The following is a 25,240-nucleotide window of genomic DNA, read 5'->3' on the forward strand; positions in this document are numbered from 1 at the left end:
TGCTGGTCACAGACCTTGACTATGTTCATAGCTTAATAGTTCATCTGGGACACATCTTCACATAAAGCTATCATTACCTCAGATTTAATGATCAGGCGCAGTGATTTGTCTTTATTGGTCTTTGTAGACACACACACCTGCATCTCCAGAGCCTTCCTTTGGTAATAACACCAGGAAGTGCAACTTGACACTAATTGGCTCATCATGTCAAGTGTATTCGTGCATAAAGCATTACTTCTTCGGATGCTTCAAAAAAGAGGATTGCATCCTGGATGAGATTTCATGACTTTTGTGTTAATACAAATCAATTTCTAACTAATCTTCACTGTAACCCAGCACTGTTATCATAGCAGAGACATACTGGCAGTATAACTTTCCTAAATAAATCCAAGCTTTTTTTTAAAAAAAAAAAAGTTTGGCAATTTATCTTTCTATTTATATATGCCCCCTATATGTCAAGTATATAGTGTTTGTATTCTGTTAAATCAAATTCTGCTGATCTTCATAACATCGCTTCAATTGGCTTATCAGGAGGCCCCTCTCCCCCCCTTTGGTCCTCAGGGCTTGCTGGCTCTCAGTCTAATTACCAGAGATAATGGAGGGTGAAGCTAAATGGCGCTGATGGGGTCCAGCAGAAGGTTATTAGGTGTCCTCATTAGTGCCCGACTGAAGTGAAAGAAGGTTTAAGGTCTTATTCTGATCCTGATGGATGGTGTTCCTCTCCGTCTGTCTTTAGAGGGGGTGATTCCACAGTGTGGACGGCCAGGCAGAGGCAAGGATAGGGAGATACATAAAGAGGTGAGAGAGTGTGTATTTGTGTGTGTGTGTAACCTACATGGTAATGGTGCATTCACTTTGACACATGATTGTACCTGAGTTGAAAGGTGTATGTTCATATGCTGTATTCGATACAGTGGCAGCTCAGCACTGTATGTAATGTTGCAGTAGTCATAAGTCTGCCATAAACATTGTGTTTTGGTCAGACGGATATTTAAACTTTTAAAGTTAATCTTGCAAAGAGTGCTGCAGGGATGGAAATTATTTGTTGGCTAACATGTAAGTTAGCATCGCCCTGGCTCCCTTGACAAAAAGACTATAGAATTTTTTTATTGGATCTTTGATTTTTGCAAAAAATAAGTTCTGTGGTTCATAAAACCAAGTTTTGGTTCAGCAAGATAATATGCACAAAAGAACACCACATTGAAAGTATTTGTGATGCACAAATGCAATTGCCAGAACCAGGGTCACATGTTGTTCGTGTTGTCTGTAAAGGTTAAGTCTCATTTAGCTGCTTGTTAGATACAGTCTTTTTTAGACTAAAAAGGCTTCACATTTTATGATAGGGGTATTTAAGGACATATTTTATGTTGCAGAAAAACAACATTAAGTTTCTGAAGCTTGTGTTAAACACAGACCTTATTGCGGGAATCTAACCAAAACCCATGAAAAATTGATGTTTGATGTTGATGTTTTTGATGACATCTGATTGTATGACATTTTTGTGCTATTATCAACAACATACCATACTTTGACTTTTTGTAGTATATTGATGACATACTATGCTTTGACTTTTTCATGCATTTTTTAGCATTATTTTTTACAAAATGCTGTAATACGACTTTCAACTGTATTGTGACCCTATGCTTTTTGTGCCATTTTGGACAAAATACAATTTTTCTTTGCGCCATTTTGGGTGACATAATGTAGTTTGACCTTTTTGATGCTCTTTTCAAAGACATACTGTAATATGGCTTTTTGTGCAATTCTTGATGACATACTATAGTTTGAATTTTTATGGTATATAAGATGACAAACCATACTGTTCAATTATTGTGCTGTTTTCAAAGACATACATTACTGTGTGAGGGAGCTCCAGACACTCCCTCACCAGTCAGGTGAAAAGTTCCCTTTATTTGAGTTCTGTTGAGTTATTTGTTTCAGTTATGTGGTATCTGTGTATTTACTAAGCTTAGGATCCAATTTGGTTGATTAATACATTTGCTTCACTTAATATGTTTGTTGTTTGTTGTGATATCTAATCATTTTCTTTGATGGGGTCAACTTCCTGGTTAAATTATTGAGCTATTGTTGAGCTCAAAGACATACTGGACTGTGATTTTTTTGTACTATTTCGGGCCAAATTCTGTAAGATAACTATTTCATGCCATTTTGAACTACATACATTAGACTTTTAAATGTTATTGTGGATGACATGCAAAACTATGACTTTTGCTATTTTTTAATTTTTTTTCATTTTTTATGTGCTACTTTTGATAACGAATTTTGCCACAACTTTTTCATGCTGTATTTGACAATATACGATGACTCTTTTTGTTGTATTTTTAACAACATGACTTTTATGAAAACTGCAGCACATGTGAATGCAGCAGCCTGTAGTTGGTCAAATCCTTGCTACTCTTGTGCTCTATTTTGCTCTATTTTTCTATTTTTTCTACAGAATGGCCCCTTCTGCTGAAGCACGACTTTTCTATGATAGAGAAGCACTTATCAATCAGGAAAAATTGTGTGGGGCTTGGACTGAATGCAGCAGACTGTGAGAGGATCCCCACAAATGGCTAAGATGTAGCACGATCAAGGACAGATGTAATTTCATTTTTTTAAACAAAGTTTAAAAAACTTTTTTTTGCTATTTTGGATGACATTTACAGTGATTTTTTTGTGTGGTATTTTTGACAATATACTATATTTTGACTATTTTATACTTTTTTGGTCAACAAACTATACTATATCTTTTTTGGTGCAGTTTTTAATGACTTGCTATCCTATACTTTTTAATGCTATTTTTGTTCACTTATTATAATTTGACATTTGTAGGTAATTTTTGATAATGTGCTATACTATGACATTTTTGTGATATTTTCAAGATAACTATGAGATAACTTTCCTTCGGATGGCAAATAATACCATGCCTTTTTCGAATTAAAAACTATACAATTACTTTCTTAAAGGCTATTTTGACCACACACTTTACTATGACTTTTTAATGGATTTTTAAAAGAACAATTCTACGATGACTTCTTGCCATGGGACTACACACTATGCTATGACTTTTTAAGCTATTTTTGACAACATAAATGGGACTTTTTTTATGCTGTTTTGAGTGACAGAATGACTTTTTTGTTGTTGCAATTTTAAAAAAAAAACTAATATATGATGATATTTTTAATGCTGTTTTGGACGACATACTTACTATGACTATGATATGCTATTTTTGACGACATGCTATACTTCTTTTGGGTATTGTTAACAGCATACTATTATATGGATTTGTATGCTATTCTGGATGAAATACCACACTATGTTATTTTGAATGACTTACTAGACTGTGACATTTTTGCGCTACTTTTGAAAACAAACTATACTACAACTTTTTCCATGCTATTTTTGGACAATATATCATACTCTGATTATTTTGCTCTATTTTCGACAACATACAAGTGCAACCCAGGTTAAAACTCCAGTAGCCTCGTAGCCACTCCCCGACCACGCCCAGGTTTGGAATACCCGGATGAGGCGATGGGTGAGGGCGGATCATTTCCTCTGTTCCCTGATGATACCAGGTTGTTTCGGCGTAGTCGGACCTGAACACACAACTTTCTCCACACATATACGTACCCTCTCACCCTTGTCCAGTGGTGAGTCACATCTACATGATTCGTAAAGGTTCTCGACAGTTAAGCTGCTTATCAGATCATGTATTGTGTGTTCGTTTGCTAATGTGCCCCGCTAGCTTAGCGCCTAGCGGTTAGCATCGTATGGTGTGTTTGTGCAATTGTTAATGGATACCGCTAGCTTAGCGGTTAGCATTGAAATGTGTATGCTAAGTTGCTATTGAGTCCCGCTAGCTTAGCGGTTAGCATCGTACTGTGTTGCTATGAGCAAAAGCTACTGTTTACTTCAGCTACCACTGTTTTGCATTGTGCTATTTTCATGTTGGTTAGCAGCTGTTGGCCTAGCAGTTAACATCAAAGTTGATCATGCACTGATTGATTTGTATGCTAGTGACTAGCCACTGTTAGCTGCACAGCAGGCATCAGTGTGGAATCCTACTCAACCTGTGAATGAGTAAATATTGAATTAGGTCACTGTAACCTGAGTATCACTGCACCTAACCATTATTTTATTAATAGATTAATCAATTGATTATTTTCTAGATTAATTGATTACTCTATTGATTTTTTTTTTTTTTTTTACTGATCTCTCTCTTTTTTTTCCTCAATTAATATAACAATGAATTTAATGAAAATTATTTTTTAAAACTTGTCATTTATATTCCAATATTTTAAGCAATCATCTTCAGTCATGACAGAGTGTACACTGCAGGGCAATATTCCCCAACAAAAAATAGCCCAGTCTTATCTGGTAATTTGTGTTTTACAGTCTGATACAAAGTCTCACCAAAATAAAATTAATGCAAGAGCTTGTTCCATTCAAGTAAAAGTAATGTGGTGCAAGCTACAACAACAATGTAGAATACAAGTCACTTTTAGGAGGAGTAACAATACAGTAACTCTTTGTTACAGTAACAAACCTCAAATCTAGTAGTCCAACAAAACATCTTGCAGTAAAATTAGTGCAATTTGAATAACACAAATCTAACAGAAATAATAATAACCAGTACATTCCTTGTGCATCAAAATAGTCCAGCCCTAACTGGGCCTTAGGGCACATTGCTGCCTGCTGATATGAGTGCTGTATTTTCATATTTATAAGCACATATTCCACTCATTTATGAAGTTATACAAACTCCTGCACAGCTGACAACCCTGTCCTGTAAATGTTTCAAAATAATTTGTATCAGCTACTGATGGCATTCTGTCCACAGAGACACAGTCAGAGGGCTTTTGTTTTGAAAGGGAAGCAAGGAAGTTGAGGTAAAACAGTGATCTTTGTATTTCTTCATCTCCAAGTGTCATGCGTAGAAAAACGGAGAGCCAACATTTCTCTAGATGTGCTGCAGCTGACACGCAGCTCAGATGCACCTCACAAGCGCTGCTCAGACGGGCAGTGTACATGCTCTCATTTGATAACATGAGTGCAGAAACAAAAAACAACACGCTCGGCGCTGCTCATGTTCTCCCGACGCACTGTGTGAAACGGTGCGACGCTTGTCACGTTAATCAACGTGTTTATGTAATCGATTATGTGAGTGCATCGCCCAAGCCATAACCCGAGTACATGTATATTTTGATGCTAACCTTAACTTAAAGGTGCCTTTGCTTTTGATGAACACGGTTTTGATATGATGATTGATACGGTTTTGATGTTGTGCAACAAGAATTGAGATATTGATTGATTAATTATTCCCTATGACCTCTCTAGGTCAGTTTTTTTTGGATTGGACTGTTGATGATGGAGAGCTACCCACCCAACACCGGAGTCCCCTCCTCCCACAAAGTGTGGTAGGAACACATACTCTGGAACTTGAATGAACTGAACCGAACTGAACTGAACTGAACCGAACCGAACTGAACTGAACTGAACTTGAATGAACTGAAAAGAAAAAAAAATACAGAAGCAAACACATGCATACTGGGAGAAAATGAGCTGAACTCAAAGGCCTATGTGTATTTTTGTTTGTATTTATGTTGGTTTATGTTGTGAGAATTTCTAATATAGATCATTTGAACTTACTTTGCCTCCTGTCTCTGTATTCACACACATTTGGCTCTGAACTACTTACTGGTTATCTTCTGTGTGGTCCTAGTTCATTTGAACATTTGTCACCCTTTTTTATACAATTTAGCTTAGCCTACTTCGCTTCACAATACTATTACATTAATATTCTATTTTCGATTTTTAACAACACACTATACTATTACAACTTTCGTGCTATTTTTGATGACATACTGAACAAGGAAATTTAAAAGGTATTATGGATAACATACTTTACTATGACATTTATGGGCTATTTTCAAGAACATTCTATACTATGACTTTTTATAGTGTTTTGGATAACATCCTGTTGTGTAACCTTTTCATGCAATTTTTGACATACTGTACTATGACTTTTTGCTCTATTTTCACCGACATATACTACTGCTTTTATCAGCAACATACTGTACTATGACATTTCTTTTTCAATTTTGTACGACTTTTTTAGTGCTGTTTTCAAGATACATTCTACCATGATTTTTTTTGGTTGCTATTTTGGATGGATACTACAAGATGACTTTTTCATGCTGTTTAGACAGCATCCTATGATATTTATTTTCTATGCTACTTTAAAGAAGACACGATACCATAATGATTTATTGCTGTTTTGGATGACATCCAAAATTATGATACTCAAAGGTATTTTTAATGAAAAACTATACAATGATTTACAATACAATATAGTACTTGACTAATATGACTTTTTTTATGCTGTTTTCTACAACATACTGTACGATGCTTTTTTAATCCTATTTGGACAAAACACTATACTATGACATTTTTTCTGCCATTTCAGATGAGATACAAAACTACGACTTTTGAAAGGTATTTTCAATGAAATACTACACAATGGCATTCTTTTATTTTAAACTACATACTTTATTATAACATTTGTGCTATTTTCCCAAACAGCATGCCTGCATGATTTTTTTTGCTATTTTCACCAAAATACAATTATTTGACATATTTATGCAATTTTCAACGACAAACTATTCTGAGTTTTTTATGCTATTTTGGACGACACAGTATATTATGACAATTTTGTCCAATTTTCAACAACAAATTTTACTATGACTTTTTTAATGTTTTTTTTTTTTGGACAACATGCCATGACTTTTTTGTGCTATTTATAACCACATTCTATTCTACGACTTTTAATATGCTATTCTGGACAACATAGTATACCAGGACTTTTTTATGCTAGTTTGAATTAGAAAATTATGAAAACTACTCATGACTTCACCGCAACATTTTTGTGCAATTTTTGACAACATACTTCATTATGACTTTTTCATGCTATTTTGGACAACATACTTGGACTTTTTTTGGTCCATTTGCAACCACATACCATAATATGACTTTAATGTGCTATTTAGGACGACATGTTATACTATGACATTTGTTAATAGCATGACATTTTTATGCAGTTTGAGAAGAAACTATGATAACATAATATACTATGACTTTCTTATTGTGTTTTAGATCATACAATACAGTATTACATTTTTGTATTGTAAACTACATATTATGTGATAAGTATTGTTATTTTAAACGGCATACAATACCATGACTTTTTCATGCCACGTTGAACAACGTACTTAACTAAGACTTTTCATGCTATTTTCAATGACACACCATACTTTGACTTATTCATGGTATTTTTTATGACATACTGTACTAACATTTTTGTGCAACATACTATACTATGTCATTTTCATGCAATTTTGAATGGCATACTATAATATGACTTTCTTATGCTATCTTGGTATACGAAATATAGTATGACATTTTTATGCAATTTTGTACATTTTTTTTGCTTTGGACGATATACTATAGTATGTTTTTCATGCAATCTTGAATGAAATACTATAGTATGATTTTTAATGGTGTTTTGAATGAAATACTGTAGAACCCTTTTTTGTGATATTTCTGAAAACATATTTGGTATGACATTTCAATAATATTTCTGACAAACGCAAGTATAATTTTTTTAATGCTATTTTGGTGTTGTTTTTAAAAGAAAAACGTAATACAGAAAAAGGAGGAAATATACTGTCATCTATTACCATGCTCGCTGCTCTTAGTAACTGCTGAGCACTGGTGTAAGCGGCCGCCATCTCCCCTCTCTCTTCTCCTGCTCCGTGTGTGTGACGCTGACATGATGAGAGGAGATGCTGCACGCAGTGTGAATTCAGGTGTAGTGTTTAGAAGTTATAGTTCCACTGTAACTCAAACGAAATTTTATTTTCAGCATAATTTTCTTACAATGCAAGTTGAAATAAGAGGGAAAAAAACAAAAGATATAAAATTGAAATTGATGTTGCTCTTGAAAATGACTTTCTTTTACATAATGAAATAATATACCATGTTGATAAAACGGCTGTAGACCTCATGCTTTGATCGAAATGCTTTACTATGACTTGTTTCAGCGTTCTCTAAAATGTTGTTTTAAGCCATTTTTTCGATGTGTCAAAATTTGAAATTTTTGGACATACTAAACTATTATGTTTTCAGGCGTTTTTTTTTTTCAGCATGCTATGTTATGATGGTTTGGCTATTTTTTCAACATGCTATACTTTGATGTGTTTTGCATGCTCTAATCTGTCGTTATCAGCTTTTTTGACGTGTCAAAATTTGACATTTTTTAACACTTTTTGTGTAAGTCCAGTTGGTGAGTCTGCATGTGTGGTCTGCTGGGAGCAGTGCTTGTTGTACAGTCTGTGGGGGGTGGATAGTGTCAACTCTTTGCTAAGTGAGCAAAGCAACGTGTCAATCGTTGACCTTGCTTCTAGAGAACAAACGTAACACTTACATGGCGTCACACTAATGTGACATTACACTTACATAACATTGAATACAATATAACAGATAGAATTTTTGTGTCACATACGTCTTTGAGTTGTGGAAACGCGTTGCTCTGCTCACTTAGGAAAGAGTTGAAACTATCCACCCTCCACAGTACAGTCTAACAGCAGCAGGAAGGAAGGACCTGTGGTACCGCTCCTTCACACACTTTGGATGGAGCAGTCTGTCACTGAAGGAGCTTTCCGGTGCAGTCAGAGTGTCATGCATAGGGTGGGAGTCATTCTCCAGTGATGGTCCTCCTTTCTCCAACCACCTTCACTGGATCAAGCCGGCATCTCAGGACAGAGCTGGCCTACCGTATCTGTCTGTCAAGCCTTATTCTGTCTGCAGTCGTGATGCTGCTGCCCCAGCAGACCACTCCATAGAAAATGGCTGATGCCGGATAATGTCAAAGACCTGACCCGAAAGACCTGAGTCTGCTGAGCAGGTAGAGTCTTCACTGGCCCTTTTTGTAAAGTGCAGTGGTGTTATCAGTCCAGTCCCATTTATTGTTCAGGTGAACACCCAGCTACTTGTAACAGTCCACTATCTCAATGTCCATTCCCTGGTTGTTCACCGCTGTAGGTGGGGCGTGCCTTGTTTTTCCCTACGTTGATCTCGAGGTGGTTTTGCCTGCACCAGTCCACAAAGTTATTGGTGAATTCTCTGTACTCTGTGTCGTCCTCATCTGTGATGAGGCTGACGAATGTAGAGTCGTCAAAGAACTTTTGCAGGTGACAATTCTTGGAAGTCTACATGACATCTGCAGTGTAGAGGATGAAGAGAAAAGGGGCCAAGATGGTTCCCTGAGCGGCCCCTATGCTGCAGACCAACATGTAAGACACAGTCTCGAGCCCTCACGTACTGTGGTTGGTTGGTAAGGTAGTCCAGTATCCAGGATGAGAGGTGGGGGTCCACCTCTGTCTGCTCCAGCTTGTCCCTCAGAAGCACAGGCTGTGTTTAAAGCACTGGAGAAATCAAGAACATGATTCTCACAGCACCCCCAGGCTTTCCCACGTGAGAGAGAGCTCTGTCAAGGAGGAAGATGGTTGTGTCATCCATGCCGATGCCAGGTTGGTAGGCAAACAGGAGTGGGTCCATCGAAGAGCTGACCCAGGGACGCAGATGGACAAGGACCAGCCTCTCCAGGGTTTTCATCAGATATGAGGTCAGTGCCACTGACCTGTAGTTGTTGAAGTCCGCCTGTTGTGATGACCCTTGTCTTCTGAACCGGGACCAAACAGGAAGTCTTCCAAAGCTGTGGCACTCTACCTAGCCTCAGCCTCAGGCTGAGATGAAGATTTGCTCAACTATCTCGGACAGCTGGTCTGTGCAGGACTTCAGGATCCTAGAGCCAATGCCATCCGGACCTGCGGACATCCTCGTCTTTGTCTTTCTCACTCCTGACCTGGAATGTTGAGATGAACAGCTGGGGGGGCTGGATGGTGAAGGGTGTGGCTGGGGTGGTTGAGGCTTTATGCAAAAGGAGCAGCAAGGCAATAGTATAGTATGTAGAAAAAGTCATCTTTTGACTGCTCCAAAAAATGGCTGAAAACCACATAAAATACCTAGTAGAGACACGTTATAGCATTCAAAGTGAAATAAAGTCCAAAAAAGGCCAAAAACCTCATAATTTAGCATGTCAAAAAAGGGCCAAAAAGACAATAGTATAGTATGGCGAAAAAAGTCAACATTTTGACTGCTCCTAAAATTGCCTTTGTAGAAAAATGTCAAAATATGCCATGTCCCAAAAACAGCTGAAACACCTCAAAACAGCATAAAATAGCGTGCTGACACACGCCATAGCAAAAAAACCCTTTCAAAAACGGCCAAAAACACCCAAATACTGCAAGTCCAAAAAATGACCGAAAAGGCAAGGCTATAGTATGGAAAAATGTCAAAATATGACACGTCCCAAAAACAGCTGAAAACACCTCAAAACAGCATAAAATAGCGTGCTAATACACGCCATAGCAAAGAAACTTTCAGAAATATTCAAAAACACCCAAATACTGCACGTCCAAAAAATGACAAAAACGGCAAGGCTATAGTATGGAAAAATGTCAAAATATGACACGTCCCAAAAACAGCTGTCACAGTGTGATGGAGCCAACAGAACCACATCATCTGCAAAAAGCAGAGATGCAATTCTAATGTGTCCAAACCGGATCCCTTCCTCCCCCTGGCTGCGACTTGAGATCCTGTCCATGAAAATCACAAACAGGATCAAAGAGAAGGGACAACCCTGGCAGAGGCCAACACCAACTGGGAACGTGTTTGACTTCATGCCAAGTATGCGGACACAGCTCTCACTTTGGTTATACAGGGAGCGAATGGCTCGCAGAAGCAACCCCTGCAGCCCGTACTCCCGTAGTACCCCCCACAGGACTCCCTGAGGGATGCGGTCATAGGCCATTTCCAAGTCCACATGAAGGCTGGATAAGCAAACTCCCACGACCGCCCCAGCAGCCTTGCTGGGGTGAAGAGCTGATCCACTGTTCCATGGCCCGGGCAGAACTTGCATTGTTCCTCCTGAATCCGAAGTGCGATAATCGGATGGAGCCTCCAGGCGCCTTGCCACCCAGGAGCTTTTTTGACTACGTCAGCAACCTCTGCCAGGGATATGGATGAAGGTTCCCCCAAGTCTTCAGACTCTACCTCCTCCACGGAGAATGTGAAGGCAGGGTTCAGGAGTTCCTCAAAGTGTTCCCTCCAATGTTCGACAATATCCCCAGTCTGGGTCAGCAGTTCTCCTCTCCTGCTGAGGACAGCCTGAGACAAGCCCTGCTTCCCCTTTCAGAGACGTCTCATGGTTTGCCAGAACTTCCTTGAGGCCAATCGAAAGTCCTCCTCCATGGCTCCCGAACTCCTCCCACACCCGAGTTTTTGCTTTGACGACCTCCTTCACTGCAGCCCGGTTAGTCAGTTGCCTGCCACAACAGGCACTGACGACCTTCTGACCACAGCTTCTAGCAGCCGCCTCCACAATGGAGGTTTTGAACAAGGACCATTCGGATTCTATGTCCCCAACCACCCCCGGGATGCACGAGAAGTTCCTCCGGAGGCGTGAGTTTAAAATCTCACAGACAGGGGCCTCCGCCAGACGTTCCCAGGTCACCCTCACTACACGCTTGGGTTTAACAGGTCTGTCCAGCAGCCTTCCTCACCACCTGATCCAACTTACTTCTAGCTGACAGCTCCGCTCTTCTCTTCACCAGAGTGTCCAAGACATTCAGCCGCAAATCAGATTATACGACAACAAAATTGATCATCCATCTTTGGCCTAGGGAGCTCTGGTACCAGGTACACTTATGAACATCTCTAAGCTCGAACATGGTTTTTGTTATAGACAATCCATGACTGGCACAGAAGTCCAGGAGCAAAACACTACTCAGGTTTAGATATGGCAGGCCATTCCTTCCAATCACGCCCCTACAGGTTTCTTCTTCATTGCCCATGTGAGCGTTGAAGTTCCCCAGAAGAACTATGGAGTCCCCAGTTGGCTGGGTATTCTGAACTGATGTTAGGTGCATACGCACACACGACAGTCAGAGACCTCCTCTCTGCGACACGCAGTCACATCAAGGCAATCCTCTCGTTCCCTGGGGTTAACTCCAACACAGCGGCACTCAGCCGGGGCCTCGTGAGTACCTCCACACCTGCCCAGCGCCTCTCAACCTGGGCAACCCCTCTCCCCCCTGGAGATGAGGGTTCCAGAACCAGTGCTGTGCGTGGTGGTGAGACCAACTATATCTAGTTGGTACCACCTAACCTCCCTCACTAGCTCTGACTCCTTCTCCACCAGAGAGGTAACGTTCCATGTCCCTAGAACCAGTTTGCGATGCTGAGGATTGGCACACCTGGGGCCCTGCCCCCGCCTGCCACCTAATACACAAGGCACCCAACCATGATCCCTTTCCCTGCGGGTGGTTGGCCCACAGGGTGACGGCTCCATGTGATTTCTTTGGGCTTAACCCCGACCGGGCCCCATGGGCAAAGGCCCGGCCACCAGACACTCACCTGCAAGCTCCTCCCCAGGTCTGGCTCCAGGGGGGGGGGGTGTCCCCATACCGGGCGAGGTACCCACATCCCCAGAACACCGTTTCATCATGGTCTTTTCTGAACCACTCTTAGCCCCTTACTCAGACACTCTAAATAATTGGAGAGGTATGTTTTTTTTCCTTTTCTGAGTAATGGATACCCTACAGCAGGCATGTCAAACTGGTCCACAGGGGGGCCGGTGTGGCTGCAGGTTGTTGTGCCAACCAACCAAGAGCACACAGTTTGACCAATCAACTGTCTGAAGACGGAGATCAGTTGATTTAATGAGTCAAGTCTGGTGTGCTGCTACTTGGTTGGAAACAAAACCTGCAGCCACACCAGCCCCCCTGTGGACCAGTTTGACATGCCTGCCCTACAGTGTTTACTTTTACAGTTGACCAGACCAGGAGATAAACCCTCTAACACTCGGGCCCAGAGAGCGTTTCTGGTCTTTCCACTCTAGGAGGAACAAGGGTGGCTCTGGGAGTACCTCTAGTACTACCCACCCTTTTTTGTGAGTTTTTATTCACTCCCTAAGCACCAAACTGAAAGTTTGCTTTTGCCCAGCAACCTGTTTCTTTTTTGTCTTGTTTTTGTCTTTTAGCCACTAACCAGATTCTCAGAAGGATGACAAGGCAAACACCCAGAGATGGTTAACAAAGGTTAAAACTGCTCAAGGCAGGCTTTATTCAAAGATAAAAATTTCAAAAGCATAAATCAAAAGCAACAGTTATCTTACTCCTTTTTATGGGAGTTACATATACCATCTAACACTAGGTCTAAGCAAGGTAAGGCATAAGCACAAAAAGCACACATAGTGATCTGTTGTTTCTCTTTATCTGGAGGTCCGTTGCATCATCACTCTCTCCATTCTCTGTTTCTCATCATTGGCTGGGTTTGGGGTAGCCTGTTCAAATAGAAACTTCTTCTTCCTGCTTGTAATGTTTGGGTACAAGCTTACTCCACGTGCTGCTGGGAAAAAACATCATGATATAGCATGTCAAAACAATGGACGAAAACAACATAGTGTAGTGTGGCTAAAAATGTCAGAGTTTGACATGAAAAAAAATGGCTGAAAACGACATATTATAGCTTGTAAAGTCCTAGCATAGCATACAGTGTTGCAAAATAGGCCAACATTATGATTTATGCAAGCCAAAAAATTCATGCCGAAATATGTCATATTATAGCATGTCGAAAAAAATGCCTGAAAACACCATAATGTACCATGTAATGTATGTAAAAATTTCAAATTTTGACATGTTGAAAAAAACAGCTGAAAATGACATTTAAGAGCATGCTGAAACACATCATAGTATAGCATTTCGGAAAAAAAAAACTAAAAACAAAAACAACATACTGTATTATAGCATGTTGAAAAAATGGCCGAAACTCATAGAAAAGTATGTCAAAAAAATTCAAATTTTGACATGACGAAAAATCCGACAGATTAGTGCATGCGGAAACATGTCATAGTAAATCATTTCGGAAAAACAGCATTTTTTTAAAAAAATTACAAAAAAGGCCAGATTTTGACATGCCGAAAGACAGCTGTAAATGACATATTAGAGCATGCCGAAACATGTCATAGTATAGCATTTCGAAAAACAGCCAAAACATCATAATATAGCATGTTGAAAAAACAGCTGAAAACTAGGTAGTATAGACAGTAGAAAGATGTCGGAAAAAAGACTGAAAACAACATAAAAGGGAATGCCAAAACATCTCATCGTATAGCATTTTGAACAACAGCATAAACCATCATAATATAGCATGTCGAAAAGATAGGTTAAAACAACATATTAGAGCATGCCGAAACAGTTCACTGTAAAGCATTTTGAGAAAACAGCCCAAAACATCATAATATAGCATGTTGAAAAAACGGCTAAAAACAATTTAGTACATTATGTTGAAAAATGTCAAATTTTGACATGCCCAAATCTTTTTTGAAAATGACAGATTAGAGCATGTTGAAAACAACGGCCAAAAATGTCATAATACAGCATTTTTTTAAAAACAGCTGAAGACTTCATATTAAAAAATGACAGAAAATGTCAAATTATGAAATGTTGAAAGAATGGCTTAAAACAACATATTAGAGCATGCCGAAACACAACATAGTATAGCATTTCGAAAAGACACCCAAAAATGTCATCATTCAGCATGTTGAAAAGTGGCTGAAAATGCTATGGTATAGTATTTTGATAAACGTCAAATTTTGACATGTCGAAAGATGGCTGAAAATGACATATTAGAGCATGCCAAAACTTTTCATAGTAAAGCATGTTAAAAAAAAGAAAAAACGGCCAAAAACATCATAATATAGCATGTTGAAAAAATGACCAAAAAAGACAGTACAGTATGTTGAAAAATGTTAAAATATGACATGTCGAAATAACAGCTGGAAACCACATAGTATAGCATGTTGAAATAGCCATAGCATAGCAGTTACAAAAAAAAAACAGCCAAAAACATATATAGCATAATATAGTATGTTGAAAAATGTCTGAAAGATGTAAAAAAAAAAAAACATATAGTGTAGCATTCTGAGACATGTTATAGTAATATATGTTGAAAAAACATCCAAAAATAAAGCATGCCAAAAAAACGACCGAAAAAGGACATGTTGAAAAAATGTCAACATGAGACATGTTAAAAAACCCGATTTAAAACTTTATAGTATAGCACTGTGAGACACATCATAGTATAGCACGTTGGAAAAACGTCCAAAAACATCATAATATAGCACGTCAAAAAATGTCAAAATATAACGTCAAAAAGCTGAAAACCACATAGTATAATTCGTAAAGGAAACAGCTGGAAACTGCATAGTATAGCATTTCAAAACATGCCATAGCATAGCATGTAAAACAAAAATAGCCCAAAACATCATAATATAGCATTTTGAGAAACATTGTAGCAATTGAAAATTTAAACCACGTTTAAAAGAAATACTGTAATATGACATTGAGGTCATATTGTGAACGACATACTATACTATGACATTTGGGTCAAATTTTGAACAACATACTACACAATAACATTTGGGTCAATTTTTTAAAAACATACTACACAATGACATTTTGGTCATTTTTTGAACTACATATTATACGATGACCTTAAGGTCAAATTTTGAAGGACATACTATACTTTGAAATTTGGGTAAGAGTTTCAACGGCATACTACAATATGACATTTTGGTCAGAAAATTATACGGCATACTATGACATTTTGGTAAAATTTTGGATGACCTACTATAATTTTACGTTTTTATAAATATTTTAACGACATACTATGCTATGATGTTTTGGTCAATTTTTAGGATAGGATAACATGTCAAGACACCTCATAATATAGCATGTCTTAAAAAAAATCTAAAAATGTCATAATATAGCATGTCGAAGTAACGACCGAAAATTACATAATATAGTAAATCAAACAATATCACAATATGACATGTTAAAATAACTGCTGGAAAACACATACTATAGCATGTTGAAACATGCCATAGCAAAGCATGTCTTGAAAATGACCAAAAACGACATGTCAAAAATGTCAAAATATGACTTGTTGAAAAAACGGCTTAAAACCATATACTACTACATTTCGGGACACGTCATAGTATAGCACGTTGAAATAACGTCCAAAAACATCATAATATAGCATGTCGCAAAATGTCCAAATATGACATGTTGAAAAAACGCTGAAAACTATATAATATAGTATGTTGTGACACCTCATAGTATAGCGTGTTGAAAATATGAAAACATCATTATATGGCATGTTTAAAAAAAAAAACAACCAACAACGACATAGTATATTTTTTTTGAAAAATGTCAAAATATGACGTCTACTAAACAGCTGAAAACCACATAGTATTTAACAGAAAACGACATAATGTAGTTTGTCAAAAAATGTCAAAATATGACATGTCAAAAAAAAAGCTGGAAACCCCATAGTATAGTATGTCAAAACATGCCATAGCATTGCATGCGAAAAAATAGCCAAAAACATCACAATACAGCATGTCTTTAAAATGACCGAAAATGACATAGTATAATATGTGGAAAAATGTCAAAAAATTACGTCGAAAAAAACAATGACAACCACATAGTATAGGAAGTCGAAACATGTCATAGTATAGCATGTTGAAGTTAAAGCTGCAAGCAGCGATGAAAGGGCCCTTGCACCACCACATATGATGGGGTACTGGTGAACTCCAGCTAAGGCAGCCATTCATTTCTTTGAAAGTCAGATAATGCATGCAGAGAGTCTGGACCCTGGAGTGTGTACTTCCAGCGCCCACTAGTTGGCAGTGGAGGGCACAGAAATTCCACATCATCTTGTTGTACTTCATTTGTAGACCAAATCAGGAAAATGTCATGTAAATGAATGAATGAATTAATATTAAAACAAAAAAACTATTTGGAATGTTGAGTTTGAACCTTATCTAGGGCCGGTACGTTTTACAGGCTGCTTCCCGGAGAAGAGTCTTAAAATTGGTCAACTTAAAACATAGTTGAAATGTCTGAAGGTTTAGCTCAGTAGGTCAGAGGGCTTGCCACCAGACAATGAGATCATTGTATCAAACCTAATCCAGGACAGGTGAATTCAGTTGTCCTAAGCAAACAGCTATCTTCAAGGTAAAACACAAGTGTCAGATGTATTGGCATGGTCTGTTATAGCACTTACTCGTAAACCATGAGATTGCAAGTCAAGTTCAACAACACGTCAAAAACATGTAAAGTTTTCTAGAGGTTTGGCTCAGTAGGTAAATCAGGCAATTAGTGTGCCTGAGGTTGGTGGTTCAAGTCTTATCTGGGACAGGTTACAATTGACTTTTATGGCATAAATAAAACTAAATCTCGGCTGATATATGTGTGTGCTCTGCTAATATAAGTCATCAATGATGTACCTTGCAGGGAACACTTGAAACAATTAAAAAACACACAATTATCTCGTCTCCTGAATTTTCATGTATTGGATACTGATTTCTCCTACCAAGAACTTAGTTGATTATCAACCTGACTCACATATCAGATTAGTTTTCAATAGATGTCACTGCTGATACTGAGCTAAATGGAACATCGAAAGCACAGAAAGTGTCTGGAGGTTTGGCTCAGTGGGTAAATCAGGTGATTAGTGTGCTAGAGGTTGTTGGTTCAAGTCTTGTCTGGAAGATTTGACTTTCATGGCATAAATACAATAAAAAATCACCTGACATATGTGTCTGCTCTGCTAATATAAGTTGTTGATGGCGTACATTGCAACAAACACTTTAAACAGTTAAAAAACACAATTGTTTCCTGAATTTTCATATACTGAATACTGATTTTCCCGGCCAAAGACTTAATTTATTATCAACCCAACTCGCAAATATCATTCGAGTTTTCGACAGATGTCACTGCTGTAACTGAGCTAAATGGAGTGTCGAGAGCACATTAAATGTCTGGAGGTTTGGCTCAGTGGGTAAATCAGGTGGTTAGTGAGCCAGAGGTAGCTGGTTAAGGCTTGCCTTGAACATTTGACTTTTATGGCATAAATACAATAAAATATCTGCTGATATAAGTCATCAATGTTAAAAAAACACAATTGTCTGCTTGTCTTCTGAATTTTCATGTACTGAATACTGATTTTCCCTGCCAAGAACTTAATGAGGAGTTGATAGTTGATTATCGACTTGACTCACATATCAGTTAAGTTTTCGAATGATGTCACTGCCGATACTGAGCTAAATGGAACGTCAAAAGGGTGGAAGGCGTCTGAAGGTTTGGCTCAGTGGGTAAATTAGGGGGTTAGTGTGCCAGAGGTTACTGGTTCAAGTGTCATTTGACTTTTAGGGCATAAATATGGCTGATATAAGCGTCTGCTCTATAAGTCTTCGATGGCGTACCTTGCAACGAACACTTAAAATTGTTAAAAAACACACGATTGTCTTCTTGTTTCCTTGTCTCCTGAATTTACATGTACTAAATTCTGATTTTCCCTGCTTGTGAAGTGTCTGGAGGTTTGGCTAAGTTGGTAAATCAGGTGGTTAGTGTGCCAGAGGTTTCTAGTTCAAACCTTGCCTGCAACATTTGACTTTTATAGTATAAATTCAATAAAATCTCGGCTGATATATGTGTCTGCTCTGCGGATATAAGTTATCCATGTTGTATTGTTGTCGTCATATGTATTCCTTGTTTTTAGCAGACGCATCTGCTGATATTGGTTTTACCTGTTTTTGTGACCACTCCACCTGATTTATCACTCAAAGCGATATATCACTAAACTTTGCGTGCCTTAATTTGTTCTGCAAATGTATGAATCTACAACAAATAATATTTTATGGCATAAATAAAATAAAATATTGGTTTATATATCTGTGTGCTGTGTGCTCTGTTGATATAAGGGTCATATGGCGTTGACAGGCAAAATTCAGTATCAGCAGTGACGTCTGCCGAAAACTGATATTTGAGTCAGGCCGATATTCAAATGTCACCTGTCCGAGATAAGACATGAACCAGCAAACTCTGGCATACTAACCACCTGATATTTGACATTCCATTTAGCTCAGTATCAGCAGTGACATCTATCAAAAACTCAATGATACGTGAATCAGGTCAATAATCAGCAGTTATTTTAGTTATTGGGGAGGTATTGTTATTGGGGAAAATCAGTATTCAGTACATGAAAATTCGGGAGACAAACAAGGAGACAACTGTGTGTTTTTTAACACTTTTAAGTGTTTGTTGCAAGGTACGCCATCAATGACTTAATTCAACAGAGCAGACACATATATCAGCTGATATTTTTTTATTGTATTTATGCCATAAAAGTCAAATGTTCCACATGAGACTTGAACCAGCAACCTCTGGCACACTAACCACACTAACCTGATTACCCACTGAGCCAAACCTCCATGTATTTTGCAGCTTTCAGTATCGGCACAGACATCTATCAAAAACTTGACTGATATATGAGTCAGGCCAAGAATCAACAAAGTTCTTAGCAAGGAAAATCATTACTCAGTACATAAAAATGCAGGAGACAATTGTGTCATTTTTAATTGTTTTTTTGTTAAAAGATAGTCCATTGATGACTTAAATCAGCAGCGCAGACATATATATCAGCCAAGATTTTATTGTATTCATGCCATTAAAGTCAAGCGTCAACTGTCCTAGATAAGACTTGAACCAGCAACCTCAGGCACACTAACCGCCTGACTTACCCAGTAAGACAAGCCTCCTGACTCTTTGCAGGTGCATCATGAAGGTCTTAGGATCATACAGACAAAATTTTAATAGTGTAGGACAAGTTTGGGAGAGTACATTATTTCAAGTGGCCACTAGGTGGCACTATTATGGATAGTGCTTATTGTCATACAGATGTGTTAAGGGCAGGACCTTCAAATCTATTAAGTTTCAGGCAGATTGGACAATATACACTAAAGTTTCGACTATTTCCTTTTTTATGGCAAAACATTAAAATTCTATGCTTCACCTTGGGAAAACCCTAGAAGTTTTGCACGGACCTTTGATAACTTTTCATCACCAAGGGATTATGATTGCACACACCAAATCAACTTCCAACTTCCTGTTGGGTTTGGGGGGCGGGTCCAAGAGACTTTTTGTGCCTCTAGGCATGATAAATAAGTGTACCGAATTTTGTAATTGAAGGTGAAACTGCCCACTGGGGCTACATGTTAGGGGGGTGCTGTGGAGTTATTTTGCCACGTTTGTTTTTAGCATGTTTAGACCTCCAAAAATGCAATTAATTTGCCAGAAAATGATAATTAATATAGCATGTCGACTAAACTGCCAAAAACAGAATATAGCATGTTAAAGAAATGACTGAAAATGACATATTATAGTATGTCGAAAAATATCAAAATATGACATGTCAAAAAAAAGCTGAAATCCACATATTATAGCATGTCAGGACACGTCCTAGTATAGCATTTAGATGGCCAAAATCATCCTAATATAGCATGTGTAAAAAATGGCCAAAAACAACATAGTATAGTATGTCGAAAAATGTGAAAATATGCCATGTCAAAAAAAAATAAATAAATAAATTTGTAAAACCATATAGTATAGCATGTCGAGTTATACAGAAATATACTGAAAATGTGGTTTTCAGCTGTTTTTCAGCTGTTGGTTTTCAACATGCCCCCCCAAAAAATTTGTTTAAAAAGCTTTAAAAAAACATCTTGTACTGTACAGACTTGCATTTATTTAACTTTGGCTTAATAGGTATGAAAGTGTGTATATGTATGAGATTTGGGTGTATGTGCATGTGCCTAGGTATGAATGCGTAAATATGTGTTTATGTATGTATATTTGTATGTATATAAGTATGTGCATATGTACATATAGATGTCAGCCACCCCTGCCATAGTCTGTCCACCCTGCTGCCATCTGGAAAAAGATACAGAAGTATCCGCTGCCAAACCACCAGACTACGGAGCAGCTTTTTTCCCCAGACTGTGAGACTCCTCAACTCATTGTTCAACACCAAAAAGATGTAGCAGGATTTAGGGTCAACTTTAATTTAATTTCTTCTTAAACCATGTTTAAGAGAAATTACAATAAATCTACCTTGTACCTTGTACATGGATGAAAGTGAATATATGAGTGTTTAAATATGTATATTTATGTACATATATGGATATGTGTGTATGCATGTATGTATATATGTATAGGTATGTATAAATATGTAATATGTGTGTGTTATATTTCAATTGTATTTCTTTTCCTCTTTGTGAATGATGTTGTTATACCTCCATTTTTTTTTAATTGTGTGGTTTGGTATTGTAAAGCACTTCCTAACTCTGAAAAAGGTCTATAGAAATAAAAAAAATGTTATTATTATTGGTCTATGAGATTTTTATCATGTTTTTAAAAGACAAAAGACAATGACATATTGGTCATTCTTTGAAAGACATACTATACTATGAAATTTTGGTCTAATTTTGAATGACATAAAGTAATATGATATTTGGGTCAAATTTTGAATGACATACTTTAACATTTTGGTGAATTTGTGAACGGCATGCTATACTATGACATTTTGGTCAGATTTTCGACTACATCTTATACTATGAAAATTTGGTCAGATTTTCGACTACATCTTATACTATGAAAATTTGGTCATTTTTAGAACGGAATACTATACTATGACATTTTGTTCAAATTTTGAACAACATAAAAAACTATGACATTTTGGTAACATTTTGGAAGACTTACTATACTATGACGTTTTTGTAAATTTTTGAATGACATACTACTATAATGTTTTGGTTAATTGTTGATCGACATATTTTACTATGATGTTTTTTTCCATTTTTGACTGACATACTACAGGTAAAAAAATGTCAAAATATGACATGTCAAGAAAACAGCTGAAAACCACATAGTATAGCATGTCGAAAAAATGGCCAAAAACATCATGATATAGCATGTCGGAAAAAAACCCAGCCGAAAACATTATAATATAGCATGTTGAAAAAATAGCCAAAAATGTCATAATACAGCATGTAAAGTCAACCAAAAATGGCATTGTATAGTATGCCGAATAATCTCCAGATATGACATCTTACATCTGAAAACCACATACTATAGCATGTTGAGACACCTTATAGTACAGCAGATCAGAAGAACAGCCAAAAATGTCTAAATATATAGCATGTCGATAAAATGACTGAAAACGACATAGTGTAGTATGTGGAAAAATGCCACAATATCACCTGTTAAAAAAACAGCTGTAAACCATCAAGTATAGCATGTCGAGGCACGTTACTGTATAGCATATCTAAAAAACGGCCAAAAATGTGGAAAACACAACCGAAAATGACGTAGTATAGTATGTTAAAAAATATGAAAATATGACATGTCCAAAAAAAGCTGAAAACCACATAGTATAGCATCTCAAAACAATTCATAGCATTGCATGTCAAAAAATAGCCAAAAGCATCATAATATAGCATGATAGAGCATGTCGAATAAAAACAGACAAAAAAAACGTCATAATATAATATGTGGGAAAAGGACTGAAAATGCCTTACAATAGTATGTTGAAAATGTCAAAATATTACGTTAAAAAACCAGCTGAAAAACACATAGTAAAGCATGTAGAGACAAGTCATAATACAGCATGTCGATAAAATCAACCAAAAACGAAATCATAAATATGACATGGCGAAAACAAAGCTGAAAACCACATAGTATAGCATGTTGAGACACATCATTGCATAGCATGTCAAAAAAGTGGCCAAAAATATAAAAATAAAATAAAATAATCACAATAAAGATAACCCATACCTCAATGTACCTGTTCTCTTTCTTACACACACATATCCACACTAACGTAAATGGTTCTCAGTGATGATATATATTTTCTTTGTTCACACAAATATACTCATGCATCAGCACATCCAGAGAAACGCACAAATACACACTTAAACCTGCACACACCCCAACCTACATATACACACATACACTAGTGCCGAACGATTTTAAAGAGAGAGGAGAGAGAGGAAAAAACGCAAACAAACAAATAATCAACAAGCAAATCAAACAAATAAGCAAAACAAAACAAAAAAGTCCAGTTGCAATATTTTTGAACGGTGATGTGCAGGTATCACCGCATCACATATCATCTTGTGCATTTTGGTGCTTTAGCACATAGACAAAAGCATAGCTACACATACACACACGTATAGGTTTCGAATCGTGACCGTGTATATTCAAGACTAGCTTTACACTCTTTGATGTCTGCATGTAGTATTTCCAGGATACTAAGTTTAGTGTTTGTTGATGCGAGCAGACTGACCTGAATGGCTGTCGTGTTTTCTCGTCTGTTTCGGTGGATGAGTTCTGTCGTCGTTGTTTCTGTGGTGGAATCGTGGCGGAGATACTTTATCCAGAGTTGGATGTTGTTCCAAGGAAGATAAACGGGTCTTATTCTTTAGTATTTTCATTTTGTTTGTTGTATCGTTCCTGCAGCAGTAGGGTGCCGCCATGATGACCCCCCCGCCCGCCTCTCCTATTGTCTCGCGATGCTTGGACTAACAACGTCATCACAGCCTCCTCCCGTGGATCGGATCTCGCTCCAGGAAGTGCGCCAGGCGTTGATGCAAAATTTGCAGAGTGGCCGAAAGCGGAATTACAATCCTTATAATTCATCGTTCGGGTCGGTCACGTTTTGACAAAAAAACATATCCCCATTGACTAACATCGGAAAAGAGACGTATATAAATCATTAAATATTCTTTTATGAGCATCAAAACCCCCGCGAAACGTCTTCTATCCCTGTCTATGTGCAAACCATCCGGTTCGATTACATTTAGAAAGTCTAAAAGAGCCGCAAGATTAAATTTTGTTTGACTACCATTCAAGCTAGCCAGGCGCTAATCAGGAAATGGGTAGCTCCGCCGGCGGAAGTGACCCGTGGCACAGCCTGTAATACATCCATGGCACAGCCTATTATACACATGAATCTATTTAATCATTACATCCATGGGCCACAGTTGGCAGCGTTCGGCCATCAGTATCTATCTGCAGGCTTGCAGGCAGCAGCTTAGGGACCGCAGTTTCAGGACCGCAGATCTAGGACCCTCGCTTTTCGCAACAGTGCCACCCAGTGAATTGGATGAATGCAAAAAAATACAGGATACCTTAAAAGTTTATTCCACCAAAATATTATTTAACAAGTACCACCAAAATAGTACTTTATAAGGATACACTCTGAACTGAGCAGAGCGAAAGTACTAATTATGAGTTAAGTGTGATTTGTAAAATAAACAACATCTAGCCGCACAGCATTGTGTAACGTTAATGTTAAACTAACTACGACAGTACCGGATTAAAGGCAATAATGCTGACATATACTTGCAGTAGTTTGCTGCCCTAGACAGTTTAGGCCTTACTATTTAATGTTAATCTGATAATTTAAGACAGATCATGACATGCTTTTATCTTTGGAAATTTATGAAGGCTACTGGAAAGAATTAACCAAATTAACATAATAGTTACAAAATCAACAATTAATATAGATGCTCTTGGCAAAATGAAGCTATGAGATTTCCGACACTACGTTGGAATGTTTTTTCCCCCCAGAAATAAGTGGCCACAATGCATTGTGGTGGCGGGAGTTAAATGTAGTTGTGCATTGTGGGTATTTTATAGTACACTATATAGTGGATAAAATTAACAGCTGAAAACTCTAACACCACTACAAAATGACTAACACACTATATAGTGCACTATATCCATATTAGGGGACAGTTTCAAACACAGATACAGCCATGGGGGCTGAGCCTCATTCATCTATATGAAAGCTGCCCATTGGTGCATGAAGCAGAAAAAGCATGTTTATTTTAATACTAAATCATATATTATGTGACTGCTATTTCAATGACAACTGAAATTTGATGACTGCGCTTTTCACATTTTAACTGGAGATTGTGCTCGCTCTTTGTATTGTGTGATGGTTGTATTAATTTTATAGTTGTATTTGTTTGCCTGTATTTATTGTTGTAACCTTGTTTTAAGCTGCCCTCTTGGCCAGGTCACTCTTGGAAAAGAGATTTTAAATCTCAATGAGTCTTTTACCTGGTTAAATAAAGGATATATAAATATGTCAAAATATGACATGTTGAGAAAACAGCTGAAAACCACATAGAATAGCATGTTGAGAC

At 37.6% G+C, this 25,240-nt stretch overlaps 2 long non-coding RNA genes across 2 annotated transcripts; one reads left to right on the forward strand and one right to left on the reverse strand.

Annotated features, from left to right (window-relative positions):
* Window positions 1-740: 740 nt before the first annotated feature.
* Window positions 741-5,506, forward strand: LOC121943948. The gene is made up of 3 exons (XR_006105880.1): window positions 741-798; window positions 3,460-3,656; window positions 5,344-5,506. It is a non-coding gene; the product is annotated as an uncharacterized LOC121943948 (long non-coding RNA).
* Window positions 5,507-13,211: 7,705 nt separating this feature from the next.
* On the reverse strand, window positions 13,212-23,581 carry LOC121944963. The gene is made up of 2 exons (XR_006105932.1): window positions 23,374-23,581; window positions 13,212-13,530 (listed from the first exon to the last, which is right to left on the reverse strand). It is a non-coding gene; the product is annotated as an uncharacterized LOC121944963 (long non-coding RNA).
* Between the last annotated feature and the right edge of the window lie 1,659 nt (window positions 23,582-25,240).

This window comes from Plectropomus leopardus, chromosome 6 (assembly GCF_008729295.1).
Source record: "Plectropomus leopardus isolate mb chromosome 6, YSFRI_Pleo_2.0, whole genome shotgun sequence".
Taxonomy (NCBI): domain Eukaryota; kingdom Metazoa; phylum Chordata; class Actinopteri; order Perciformes; family Serranidae; genus Plectropomus; species Plectropomus leopardus.